Here is a 12,179-nt window from a genome sequence, read left to right on the forward strand (position 1 = left end):
CCAAGCATATAAGGTATGCAGAAACACACATGCAAAAAGATAAGTAGGGTTGGGCAACCAAGGATGAGCCAAAATGTGGAATCCACGAAAATGCTCTTGTTGCACAACACTAGAGAGACGCTAGCACGATTGCACAATAGGCGGATACAGGAACTTGTGCACAACCTACTTAGCAAAAATGCAATGACTTATATCCCAGGTATGCTTTATGCAAGGTGTTTCTATGATATGACCCAAGATGATCGAGTATGACAATATTAATGTTGTATGATGCTATGGTTCTTACTTAAAAGCTCTTTGCTTATCTTTCCTCTTTGCTTAAAAGCTTTTTTGGCTCTTTGATGTTGGAGCTCTTTTCTTATGCGATGCTTGACGAACCAAGATAGCAATTGTGTATGCGATGACAACTTTGTGACACAAGAGATGATACCAATATATGCAACAATGATGTATGTATGCTATGGGAAGTATGATCACTAATGTGCACACGTCTCGTTGCCGGCAATACTCAATGGCTAGTCTCGATGGGTAAGCAAGGCAAAGGAGTAAGGCTATGATGGCTATCAATGTAATGGTAAGAGTGATATGTCCAATACCAAGACGAGGTTACCATTCTTGCTTACGGTATGGTGTCAAAATGGTGGCATGAATACCAAGGTGTAGTCGAGGTGGTTGTTGTTGATGACGCGTCCGTGGCGAAGATGAGCGGCGGCAATGATGATGTCGAACCGTACCTAGGTAGCCGAAACATGAAAGGATATGGAACCGCAACTCAAATTCTGAAAGCTCGAAGTGGCAACACATGTCGAAGTGCGAAATGGTCCAAATGGTGGGGGTGTGCGGAAGTGGTGATGGTCTAGTGGTGGTGACTACACTAAAAAATTCAGTTTCGTCAGGGTCGGTCGGATGTCCGGGCTGGGCCGATCGTCAGGTCATCGGACTTCCGGACTGGGTCGGACATCCGATGCCTGAGCGAAAGTCAGGCACGGGATGAACTGGTAGGGTTCGAGGTGGAGATGGCGAAAATGGTCAAATCCGGATGATTTTGTGGATGGAAAGGGTGGGGAAAGGCGGGAAAATCTAGGTCCACTCAAAACAAAGCAAATCCATGGATCCAAACCAACAAAATCTCAACACACTAACAAATCACAAAAAAAGTTTGGGTCTGTTTTTGTGGGGAAATTTTCGAATTAGGACGAAAAACAACAAAACAAGGCTAGCAACACAGCGGGGAGGCCCCGAAATCGTGATCAACGTGGCTCTAGATACCAAGATGGTGTAGGGTAGGAACCCTATAGTCCGATCTTTCGCGATAGGAGTGGATCCCGCAATGAACACGAAGAACACGAAGTGGAAAGAGAGGGAAAACACAAGGGAAACACAAGAGAAACACTAAACCAACACAAGAAAGTCACACATGTGCTAGATCCTCGAATACATAGGGTTCACACGGTACACGATCAACTAAGGATGATACAAGGGTAACGGTCTTCTCCGTGAGGAGGTCCTGATGTTCTTCCCTAAAGAGGGGTCTTGGATCCGCTTGGGGGATCTTCTCCGTAGGAGGCTCGAATCTCCGAGGAGAAGGTAACCAAGTGGATGAGCAAAGCTCTCACATGAAATATGAGCTAATCCTTTGCTAACCCTAGAAAGAAGGAATAGGTGGAGTATATATAGTCTTAATGCAAAAGAGGGGGTGAAGGGGTACATGGGCTGCCGCCCAACACGAATCAGCACACATGCGTCGGATGTCCGGGGGTCACCGGTCGTCCGGAGGCTCGCGAGGGTCCGGACATCTGGTGCCTATCGGACGTCCATAGTTTCGGCTCGGGTGGTTTTCGGTCGGACGTCCGGTCGGGGTCGAACGTCCAGGCGTCATCGTTCGTCCGAGGGGCTCTGGAAATCCGTAGGTTTCGTCTCGGGTGTGGGAGCATCGGTCGTCCGGAGGGGGCCGGATGTCCGGGGCCTGGAGGTCGTTGGACGTCCGGTGTCCGTCGGTCGTCCGGAGCCTGGGAACTTGGAGTGATTCTTCTTCTTCGTCTTCGTCTTCACGTCCATCTTCCTCTTCTTCTTCTCCTTGCTCCTTAGCTTCTCCATGGTACCTGAGCATGCACAAAGTATCCGTATGAGGTAGTAGCCATGTCTCGTGTGCATCAAAGTGGAAATGTGAGAGGAGAGATGTCACCTCGGTTTCAAGAGCTCTTGCACATGCTTGTGTCATGGGTCCAAGAGGTGTTGAAGGAGATTTACTTGGGTCCATGGGGATGGCCCTGGGATGCTCCGCATCAAGTTGCATATTGACGTCGATTATTTAGTTCTCTCTCGGTTATGTACCCAACAATATAAGTGTTGTTAAACACGGCAAGAGGTGAAGCATATGAAAACTACACATTTAAGCAAGTTTAAATGAGGCCGGAAACAACAACAACAATTCCAGAAAATCCTCATATGCATATTTCGAATTAGCTACTGTTCTGCCCTAAAAATAATTTTAGAGTTGTTAAACATGCAAAGTAAGTACATAATGTTAATCTATGCTTTTCTCTACCCCATTTACATAAAAAGTTTATTTAAATCCGAGCTACGGTGAATTAGTTATGAATTAAATCATTTTAGCATGCAATTATGCAAATTAAATGCAAACAACATTTTAAACATTTTAAACATGGGTGAAAGCAACCTATTATGAAACTAGATGAAATTCTAAGCATTTTTCATATTTGTAGTTTTTACATATGTTGCATAGTTCATGAGTTATTAAATGCATGAAGTTTAAGGTACAAATTGTAATTATGCAGTGCACTGGTTAATTAGGAAATTCGCTGATAGGAAAAAAACAAAAGTGGGCCGAATCTACTAGCCCACCATAAGGGAAAAAAGGTGCTGGGGTGGCCTCACCATGGGCCAAGCCTAGGTCGGTGGAGAGGCCGGGCAGCTCGGGCGGAAGAGGAGCTAGGCTGAAGCGGGGCTGCTAGGCCCATGAACGGGCGAAGGGGGGCGTGGTTCAGGCGCAGGCGAGCGACCGAATGACTCGAGACAGAGGCGTCGTTCTCTGCCCGAACTGCAGCTTCCCGATGCAGTGGAAGCAGGGGCCGGCAATGGGGACTCCGTCGAAGTGGCCAGTGGAGATGCGGGTCCATGGGTCCCGGGTCTGCTGCGGGAATGGCGAAGGTTGGGGCAGATCCAAGGCGGCGATGTCGACCTGTAAACGGCGTCGCAGCAGGGTCAGAGAAGCTCACTGAAAGGCAAGCGGGATGAGAGAAGAGAAGAATGGGGCATCGACGGCGAGGTCCTGGTCAAGGTCCAGCAAGAGCCCGTCGGAGCTTCGGTTGGTGGCGAGGTACGCATGGCGAAGGAGCGGTTCCCGGTGGCCGCTTGAGCATCCGGCGGCCATGGAGCTGTTACAGAGAACAAAGGAGAGGGATGAGACATACGGGAGGAGCTCCGGAAGGAAAAGAAGATGGCACCGGGTGGATCCGGGCGGTGGCTCATCGGAGGGTCGCCGGGGCTCCGTTTTGCGACGAGGTTGCGCGGGTGAGAGGCGGCAGCGGTGGGGTCGAGGTCAGGCCATGGCTTCCCTGGCTCCTAAAGGTCTCATGTGCATGAGAGAGAGGGAGAAAACACGCTCAGAGAAGAGCAGAAACAGGGGAAGGAAGAGAAAGGAAAACAAGGGGCTCGACGAGCAGTTCCTGCTAGTGCTCGGCGTCAAGGGAGGTCCGGAGGAGGATGAATGGGAGCGCGAGGGTGCAGCTGCTGCTACCGGCAGCCTCACTGGTTGGATCGATGGAGGAGAATCAGGAGGAGAGGTGGAGGCTGCTAGTTGGGTGGATGGGCAAAACGAGGTGGATCTGGCAAATGGGTGGATGGATTTGATGGGTGGCGGCTGCGGCTGATCCTAGGAGGAAGGAGGCTGGTCGGCTGGCTATGAGGTAGATCTGGGAAGATCCCGAGGGAGAGGGAGACCGGGTGGAGGTAATGGCGGCAGGGAGGAATGGATGGATGGGACAGATTGTTAGGGCGAGGGTAGGACTATATATATAAGAAAGAGGGGAGTTTGGATCATCCGATTGAAATCCGACGGTCGAGAATAAATAGGCTAGGAAAGTCTAAATAAGAAACGAAGATGTTTTAGGGATGTTTGGGGATGATCTGAATCCAACTGTGATGACTGCCCGGTTCGGGTTTGAAGCAGTTTTCGGACGCGCTCGAGAGGGGGTCTGAGAGAGGCCGACAAAGACCAAGGGTCGTGAGAAAGGTCAATGAATACAAGGAAGATGCGGCAACTGCGAAAGACTACGGGTTTTATGAAAACATGCGGATGCAATGCGGATGATGCGATGATGAAATGCAACAAAAAAATAAAACACACGGCAACGACGAAATTACAGGAAGGCAACTGGAGCGTCGGTCTTGGGGCATCACACGGGTTCAGTAGGCAAACGCCTCGCTCGTGTTCAGTTAGAGCCCAAACAGCACCCACGTCCGTATGTGTACAAGAGAAACACGCATCGCTCGGCCCCCGACCACCCACCGTAACCGGGAACTCCCCGATATTTTCCTCGCCCTTGTTTCTACCATGATTTTTCCGTCATGGAAGACCCATAGAATGTCATGCAGCTGTGTCTCTGGCATGTAGGACGAACAGCCCATTTTCTGTCTTGATTTTTTGTCATAGAAGTAGGAGCCCACCACATCTATGATGGTACCGGGTTTTGTCACAATTATCATCATAGAAGTGTCATAAGCATGAAAAAAAAAATTGTTTGACTCAAAATGTCATAGATGTGTCTTTTTTTGTAGTGCAGGCCTCTGGCGCTAGCTCCACGACATTGATCTCTTGTGCCCATCGCTTTAGCTAGCGGTGAGAGGCGTGCAAAGATGCACCCCCATCAATGCATGGGGCGTTGGTGGCCTTCTGAAACTCCTACTCACTGGTTTCCTCTTCATCCCCTCTGTCACTCACATTATCACAGATTTCCTTCTCTCGACCCCTGGCGGGCCTTCCATCATTCGAAAAGCATTTGCCGGGGCGATTTGCTTCACCACCTCGACCTTACCGCCACCAGCATTCTGAACTTTTTCCTTGTCACACTTATCATATTCTGCCCTCTATTTCTTGACAAGCTGCTCCACCTAGCAACACTCCTGAAGGTCATGGCCCTTGGTTTGATGGATCTTGCAGTACGGCCCATCGCCTTTCCCAGCTTTCTCGGCGGCAGCGGCTTCCCGGCAGGCAACACAAGCGGCACCTTCCTTGCCGACAGCCTCATCATTGGCCTTCTTGTCGGTACTAAGTGTGCCCGAACCATCCACAGTCATCACTACCTTATCTCTTGGCTTCTTACTACGCTTCTTGCCCTTTCTCTAACTGGTTGATTCATTCTCATCCTCTGAATCAACATTGGTGAAATCTTCCGGGCAACTTCCTTCCTTCCTCCATCCGAGCACACATATCCACGAGCGTGTATAGCTCCTTCACACACTACTAAGGGATGCTGCCAACGCGACACTACGATCAGAGACCCTTCAAAGAAACTGTGTGTGATGCAATAATCGCAAATGGTGGTGTAAAAAACTGTCAAAAAAGGTGTGAAACGTTTGTGATGACGGATGCACAAAACACGGTTCAGATTTTAATTGCGTGTGCGATGCAGGGCATACAACTTAGTTGAATTAATTGTTTGCGATGAGGCAACACAAAAGAAACGGTCAGCCAGATCAAGGTCTGTGCAATATACGGCATGTGGTTTACTCGGCCTTGTCTTCAGTGTGTGACCTCTGTGGCAACCGTTTGCTCCCCACTAGCCTCTTCTTGTACCATGGTAAGAGTCCACCGCCTCTTCGCCTTTCCCTCTCGATTTGGAACTGCTGTCGCACTCTCTTCCTCCCTCCATTTGCCATCACCCTTCCTTCTGCCATTGTTCGATTGTCTTTTCCATGGAGGGAACAGGCTAGAAACGACCCCGTTATTCTTGCCCAAATCTGAAAGATGACGTGGTGGAGGAACTCATTGATTGGTGTGACGTCATCACCTCGGCTAGCATGGCAGGTTCGTTGAAGACCGTTCTCGACTCAACTAATAACATCATTACAAGAAACCCAAGGGTCCAGGAGCGGTTTGATCTCCCCTATTTTCTTCGCCGTGACCCTGATCACTGGCGCGGCGATGATGGAAGCCTCGCCTTGTGCAAGTTGATGCCGCTTGATAATGATACTGTGATGTTAAGATACCATTGCTTGAGCATAATGCTTGGGCAGGTGCAAATGGATATTGGGTTGTTTATATTGGGTACAACTGCGAGTGGGAACTTGTGAATGTGTACACACGTCACCGGGTTCCACTTCCAAAAATCTCAGGCTGCCCTGAAGTTGAGCACATGGGTATTCTACGTGCGTTCAAATACGATCATGGTGACTATCGTCTATGGAAGATGGCAATTTTTCAAGTTCCCAACCGCTCTTGGGGTTACACGGACTATGAAGTTGTTGCTATCTTTGACAAGCTTGTTGTCATCCTTGCTTCCACGACTCGATGGTTATTGATCAAAAATCAATTTTTGTACTCGGATGAGTACTATGGTGCAATTCAATACGAGGGTCTTGCGTTTGCTGCCACGACTCGTGGCAGTGTTTTTGCATGGAATCCTTATGGTTTCAGTATGTTTGTCTTCCAGTGTAATTAATTGTTTCATTCACATGCATGCAGGTTAGCTAGCTAGTTTCCCTTAAATAATTAACCTTCTTGTGTTTCCAAGGTCCTATGAACATGCCACCACCTATACTTCAAAAAAATTATAACCAAGGGGGAGATGACGATGGTGATGATCACGAGCATGAGGATGAGTAGGACCCATATACTAAGTGGCGCCTGGCAACTTATTCCAATGGAGCACCTCTTCGTGTTTGTATACAGGGCACTGCTGATGTTACTAAGGAAGTAGGTGTTATCTCGCATGGTCGCACTCTCCAGACCTATTCCAATATCCGTTGAAGGGTATTCGGGATGGATACTAATGTGCTAGGGCCAACACCTTCTCCTTGGTTCAGTATTGATAGTCTTGGAGAAAACTCACTCTTCCTTGGACAAAACTATTCAATGATGGTGAAAGGCGATCCAGTTGTTGTTGACACAACGTTTCTACCATTTATGAGAAGCAATTGTATCTATACATCAGACATTGCCATACTTCCTTGCCGTGGCTATCACAATACGGGTATTGAAATAGGCCGCTTCAGCCTGGATGATCAGTCCTATGTTGGTCTCGAGACTGACAGTAGCTGGCCCTTCCCAGAGAATCACTTGTGGTTCAAAGCAATCATTTCCATCGCCGACGAGTGGTTGAGCTGAAGTTCATTTCATCGCTTTCTTATTTGTTGTGTGATAAAAACTTTACTTTACTAGAATGTTTTGTTGGAAATGATCTATAATCCAACATGTATCCTCATTGTCGTTGTGGGTTGATGAATTGTTTTATGTAATCAATGGTACATTTGCATATGCGTCCATCAACTCATGCCTGCTAGTGGTGTCCATATGAACAGTGCTAGTGATTTTAGTTGCAAAAATTAGACAGTGCTAGTGATTTTTGGCTACATATGTTGACAAATCACAGTGTTACAATGTTGACAAATAGCAATGTTACTAGATAAACAAATGTCAATTTTTCCAGTTTGACAAATGGCAACATACCCAATATGACAGATGCAAATCTTACCCAATTGTTTCTACATCTTTGCACACATGTCATCCAAAACAACCGTTTGCATTGAAGGGATGCACAAATCTTGCATTGTGAATTTTCCCTTGACTTAAGGGGGAAAACCATATCTCTCACTTTGCACATGGGTGTTCTATCTAAAATGTTTGCGATCAAGAGCTGCACAAATCCTGCTCGGCATAGTTTCCCTTGGCTTCCTTGGGAAGCTGCTGGTTTTGCATACGGGTGTTCTAACTAAAACGTTTGCGATGAGTGTTTTATATTTAAAAACCATTGAAGTTTTTTTAGAAAGAACATCGTTTGATTAGTCTGTACATTAAGAGAGAAAAACGCAAGTTCGTTCAAACCATGTCTTTCATTCAGTCACACTGCGAATTTATATTAACATGATCTAGAATTCGAGATACAGTATTAAACCCCAAAAAAACTATTTCTGGCAGCGGCAGAGGCGGCGTGCCGCGCCATCGTTGTTGTTGTCGTCCTCCGGGATGCCGTTGTTGATGTCAGGGCAGCACAAAATGTTCTTCACTTGTAAATCAAACATCATGTCGTCGCGCAATCGACGGGTGGGGCATGGGAGGACGGCAAATGGCGCCGCTAAGAGGTAGCGGTCGACGCAATGTCCCATGCCGCTGAGGGGGGCACGGGCACAGGCACGGGCGCGGCAGGTGCAACCAAATGCACGGGGACCAGTGTCATGATGGGTGGAGGGGCGCGCACGGGCAGGGGCACGGGCGCGGCGGGTGCAGCCAAACGCATGAGGGCCGGTGCCATGTTGGTTGAAGGGGCGCGCACGGGCGCTGGCATGTACACGAGCTCGCGCGGGTCCGCGGAGAGCTCGCTGACGCCCGCGTCTTCCAGCTCGGCGACCAGCCCGTCAATGCTTTGGGGATGGTCGCTGGCACGGGCGCGGTGATGGGAGCTAGGACGGGAGCGGGGGCAGCAACCTCTGCGGCCAGCTCATTCCGGGCCATGTCCATGAGGCCCCATTCCTCCTTATTTTCTATCTCCTCCGGCTCAGAGTCGACTTCACCAAACTTAAAGACTAGTGGCAGATGATCATTCTGCGCCATGGCATTGGTGGAGGTCTGCGGGAGGGAGGGGAATGGGAGGCGAACAGTAAGGCCACGCGTATTGAATAGCGGCACGGGCGCCATTAATTAAGAGGAAGGCGGGCGGCAATGGAAGTCAAAAGCTTGCTTCCCAGTGAGCCTGCGCAGAGAACAACTCGCACGCTTCTCGGTGAGCCTGCGCATTGGACGACAGCTTGCACGCCTCTCGGCCAGCCTGCGCATCGGACTCCACTCGCACGCCCCCTGTTCAGTCAAGGACAAGCAGTTGTCCGCACGGAACCTCCTATAGCCATTAAAAATGAAGACACGTGGCGTCACGTGAATGGTTAACAGAACACACACGATTTGAATTATGCAAACGTATGAGATATTAAAGTGGCAACCATTTTTTCAAAATGCCTTTGTTGGTTGTATTCGAGTGCGCCTTCCCTCAAAATGGACATGAAAAATACCACAGCATGTCGGGTGCCATTCCATGATAGCATGCCAAGTTTCATGAATTTTAGACGAGTTTTGGATTTACTAGAATTTAAAAACAAACTATCTCAACGTTTTGCGGGAAATCAATGGTGCCCTGGTGCTTGAAATTCATTCCCATTTCTTGCATGGGACCTAAGCATACAACCAAGGACACATATTTGATTTTTCAACCAATTTATATGCATTACAGCATGTGCATTTAGTTCAAATTTGAATTATGCACGTAAATGCATTGAAAACTCAATTAATGCATAAAAATGTCCAAACGAACCCCGAAAATCCCAAAATTGACACAACACTCATGTTGTTCTATGTTGACACGAGAAAAAATTTGATAGCAATCAGAGGCAATGGATATCATTTCATCCCCAAAGGTGGGACGTTCCCTACCCAAACCATCAGGCTTGTTGTGAGAAGGTCTGGTTTGTGAGAAGCATATCCCCAAACCTGACCCAAATGGGACAAATAATTTACCATGTCATGTTGATGCCACTCCATGATAGTATAGCAAGTTTCATGAATTTCAGACGAGTTTTGGATTTACTAGTATTTAAAAACCAGTTATCTCAATGTTTGCGGCCGAGTGACCGTGGCAGGTCATTTGAAATTAATTCCCATTTCTTGCATGGGACCTAAGCATACAACCAAGGACACATATTTGAATTTTCAACCAATTTATATGCATTAGAGCATGTGCATATAGTTCAAATTTGAATTATGCACATAAATGCATTGAAAACTCAATTGATGCATAAAAATATCCAAACGAACCCCGAAAATCCCCAAAAATTCACAAAACACTCCTGTTGTTCTATGTTGACATGAGAAAATATCTAAAAGCAATAAGAGGAAATGGATATCATTTCGTCCCCAAAGGTGGCACGTTCCCTACCAAAACCATCAGGCTTGTTGTGAGAAGCATATCCCCAAACTTGCCCCAAATGGGACAAAAAATTTACCACAGCATGCTGTGACCCCATTATGTAATTCAAATCAAGTAGATCCCACACATTTTGTGAGATGCAGCACAAAATATCTTGGAGCACCATCGAATTATAGTACGCATATGACTTCCGCGAGAAGGTGCGACGGCTACAGCCCATAGCCCACTCTGAATAAGGGGCCGTGTCTGATGACACTTTGCACGCCAGTTTTTTCGCTGAAGAGATTCCAACTTTTCGGCTTCCACGGAAATATATACCTCCCCGCCCCTACCCCTTACCAAAAGCCGCATTTCCCCTGTTTCTGCCTTCCTTTCCAAGTTGAAACCTTCACTCCTTGCTTGCAGTGCCGCCTCCTCACCGACGATGCTCCTTAATGCTGCTCGGACACGCCTATCCAGGTAGGTAATCCACACCTAACCCCCATACTCCTCCTCCTTCCAGATCCCACATGCCCCGGCCGTCGGCGTGAGCGCAATACCTTCCACCCAAATCACCGACACTGAGGGAGTCCTAGACTAAGGGGTCCTTGGGCGTCCGGCCTGTTATCTATTGGGTTGGATTAATGGGCTGTGAAGACATGAAGACCGAAGGTTGTACCTGTGTCCGGATTGTACTCTCCTTGGCGTGGAAGGCAAGCTTGGCGACTGACTATGAAGATTCCTTCTTATGTAACTGACTCTATGTAAACCCTAGATCCCCTTGGTGTCTATATAAACCGGAGGGGATAGTCCGAAAAGGACACATTCATTACCATAGTCATACAGGCTAGGCTTTTGGGGTTTAGCCATCACGATCTCATGGTAGATCAACTCTCGTAACACCCGTATTCATCAATATCAACCAAGTAGGACATAGGGTATTACCTCCATAGAGAGGGCCCGAACCTCGGTAAACATTGTGTCCCCCTGTCTCCTGTTACCATCGATCCTAGACGCATAGTTCGGGACCCCCTACCCGAGATCCGCCGATTTTGGCACCGACATTGGTGCTTTCATTGAGAGTTCCACTGTGCCGTTGACGAAAGGTTCGATGGCCCCTTCAGTCATCTATAGCGACACTGTCCAAGGAGAAACCTTCCTCCCTGAACAGATTTTCGTGTTCGGTGGCTTCGTACTGTGGGCCAACTCGCTCACCCATCTGGAGCAGATCGATAGCTATGCCCCTGGCCACCAGGTCAGATTTGGAAACTTGAACTACGTCGCAGATATCCGTGGAGACTTGATCTTCAATGGATTTGAGACCGCAGCGATCATTCCCCTTCGCTCTGAGGAACATGACTTAAATCTGTCATCGGATCAGATCTAGGAGATGGTCCCTGTTTCTGCAACGGCCTTAGAACCAGAGAAGATCGTGCGATCCAAAGCCACAGAGTCCACGGTGTTGGAGCCGCACACAGACTCGGCACCCCACGATATTTGCGTCAATGGAACTCTGGATTCGTCTCCGGCTATAAATTCCAGACCATATACGCTGGCGGACACTGAGCTAGATCGGTTATCGATCTTCGAATTCAGTGCCACAGACGTCTTTCAATACTCAACTTTGGGTGATGTGCTAAACTCTTTAAGGAACCTGTCATTCATGGGAGGCTCGCAGCCGAACTATGTCCAGTTCGAACTAGGGGCTGACGAGAGAGTCCCACCCGCCACCCACTTCATAGCCACTTTCAAGGACTTAACCGACATGCCCACTCCTGGCTCTGTAGACATTGACGGTCTAGACAACGATGCAGATAAGGAGCAAGGCCAAGATCCGCCAGTCATCAGGCGCAAGATGGCCACCCCTTCACATGACGTGTACATGATCGATACACCCAAAAAGCCTCGTGGTAGAGATAAGGGAGACCCAGTTAAAACTCCTGAGTCACAGTCTAAGTTCTGGCGCCCCAAGTCACACCGCAGCAACAATGCCACTGGAGAAAATAGTACTCCAAATGACACTGAAAGTAAGGAAGACCATGTGGG

General features: G+C 48.2%; 1 long non-coding RNA gene across 1 annotated transcript; it reads right to left on the reverse strand.

Moving 5' to 3' along the window:
• Positions 1 to 1,622: 1,622 nt before the first annotated feature.
• On the reverse strand, positions 1,623 to 3,996 carry LOC123086111 (uncharacterized). Its single transcript, XR_006440451.1, has 2 exons — positions 2,899 to 3,996; positions 1,623 to 2,319 (listed from the first exon to the last, which is right to left on the reverse strand). It is a non-coding gene; the product is annotated as an uncharacterized lncRNA (long non-coding RNA).
• Positions 3,997 to 12,179: the final 8,183 nt, after the last annotated feature.

This window comes from Triticum aestivum, chromosome 4A (genome assembly GCF_018294505.1).
Source record: "Triticum aestivum cultivar Chinese Spring chromosome 4A, IWGSC CS RefSeq v2.1, whole genome shotgun sequence".
In the NCBI taxonomy this organism is placed as follows: domain Eukaryota; kingdom Viridiplantae; phylum Streptophyta; class Magnoliopsida; order Poales; family Poaceae; genus Triticum; species Triticum aestivum.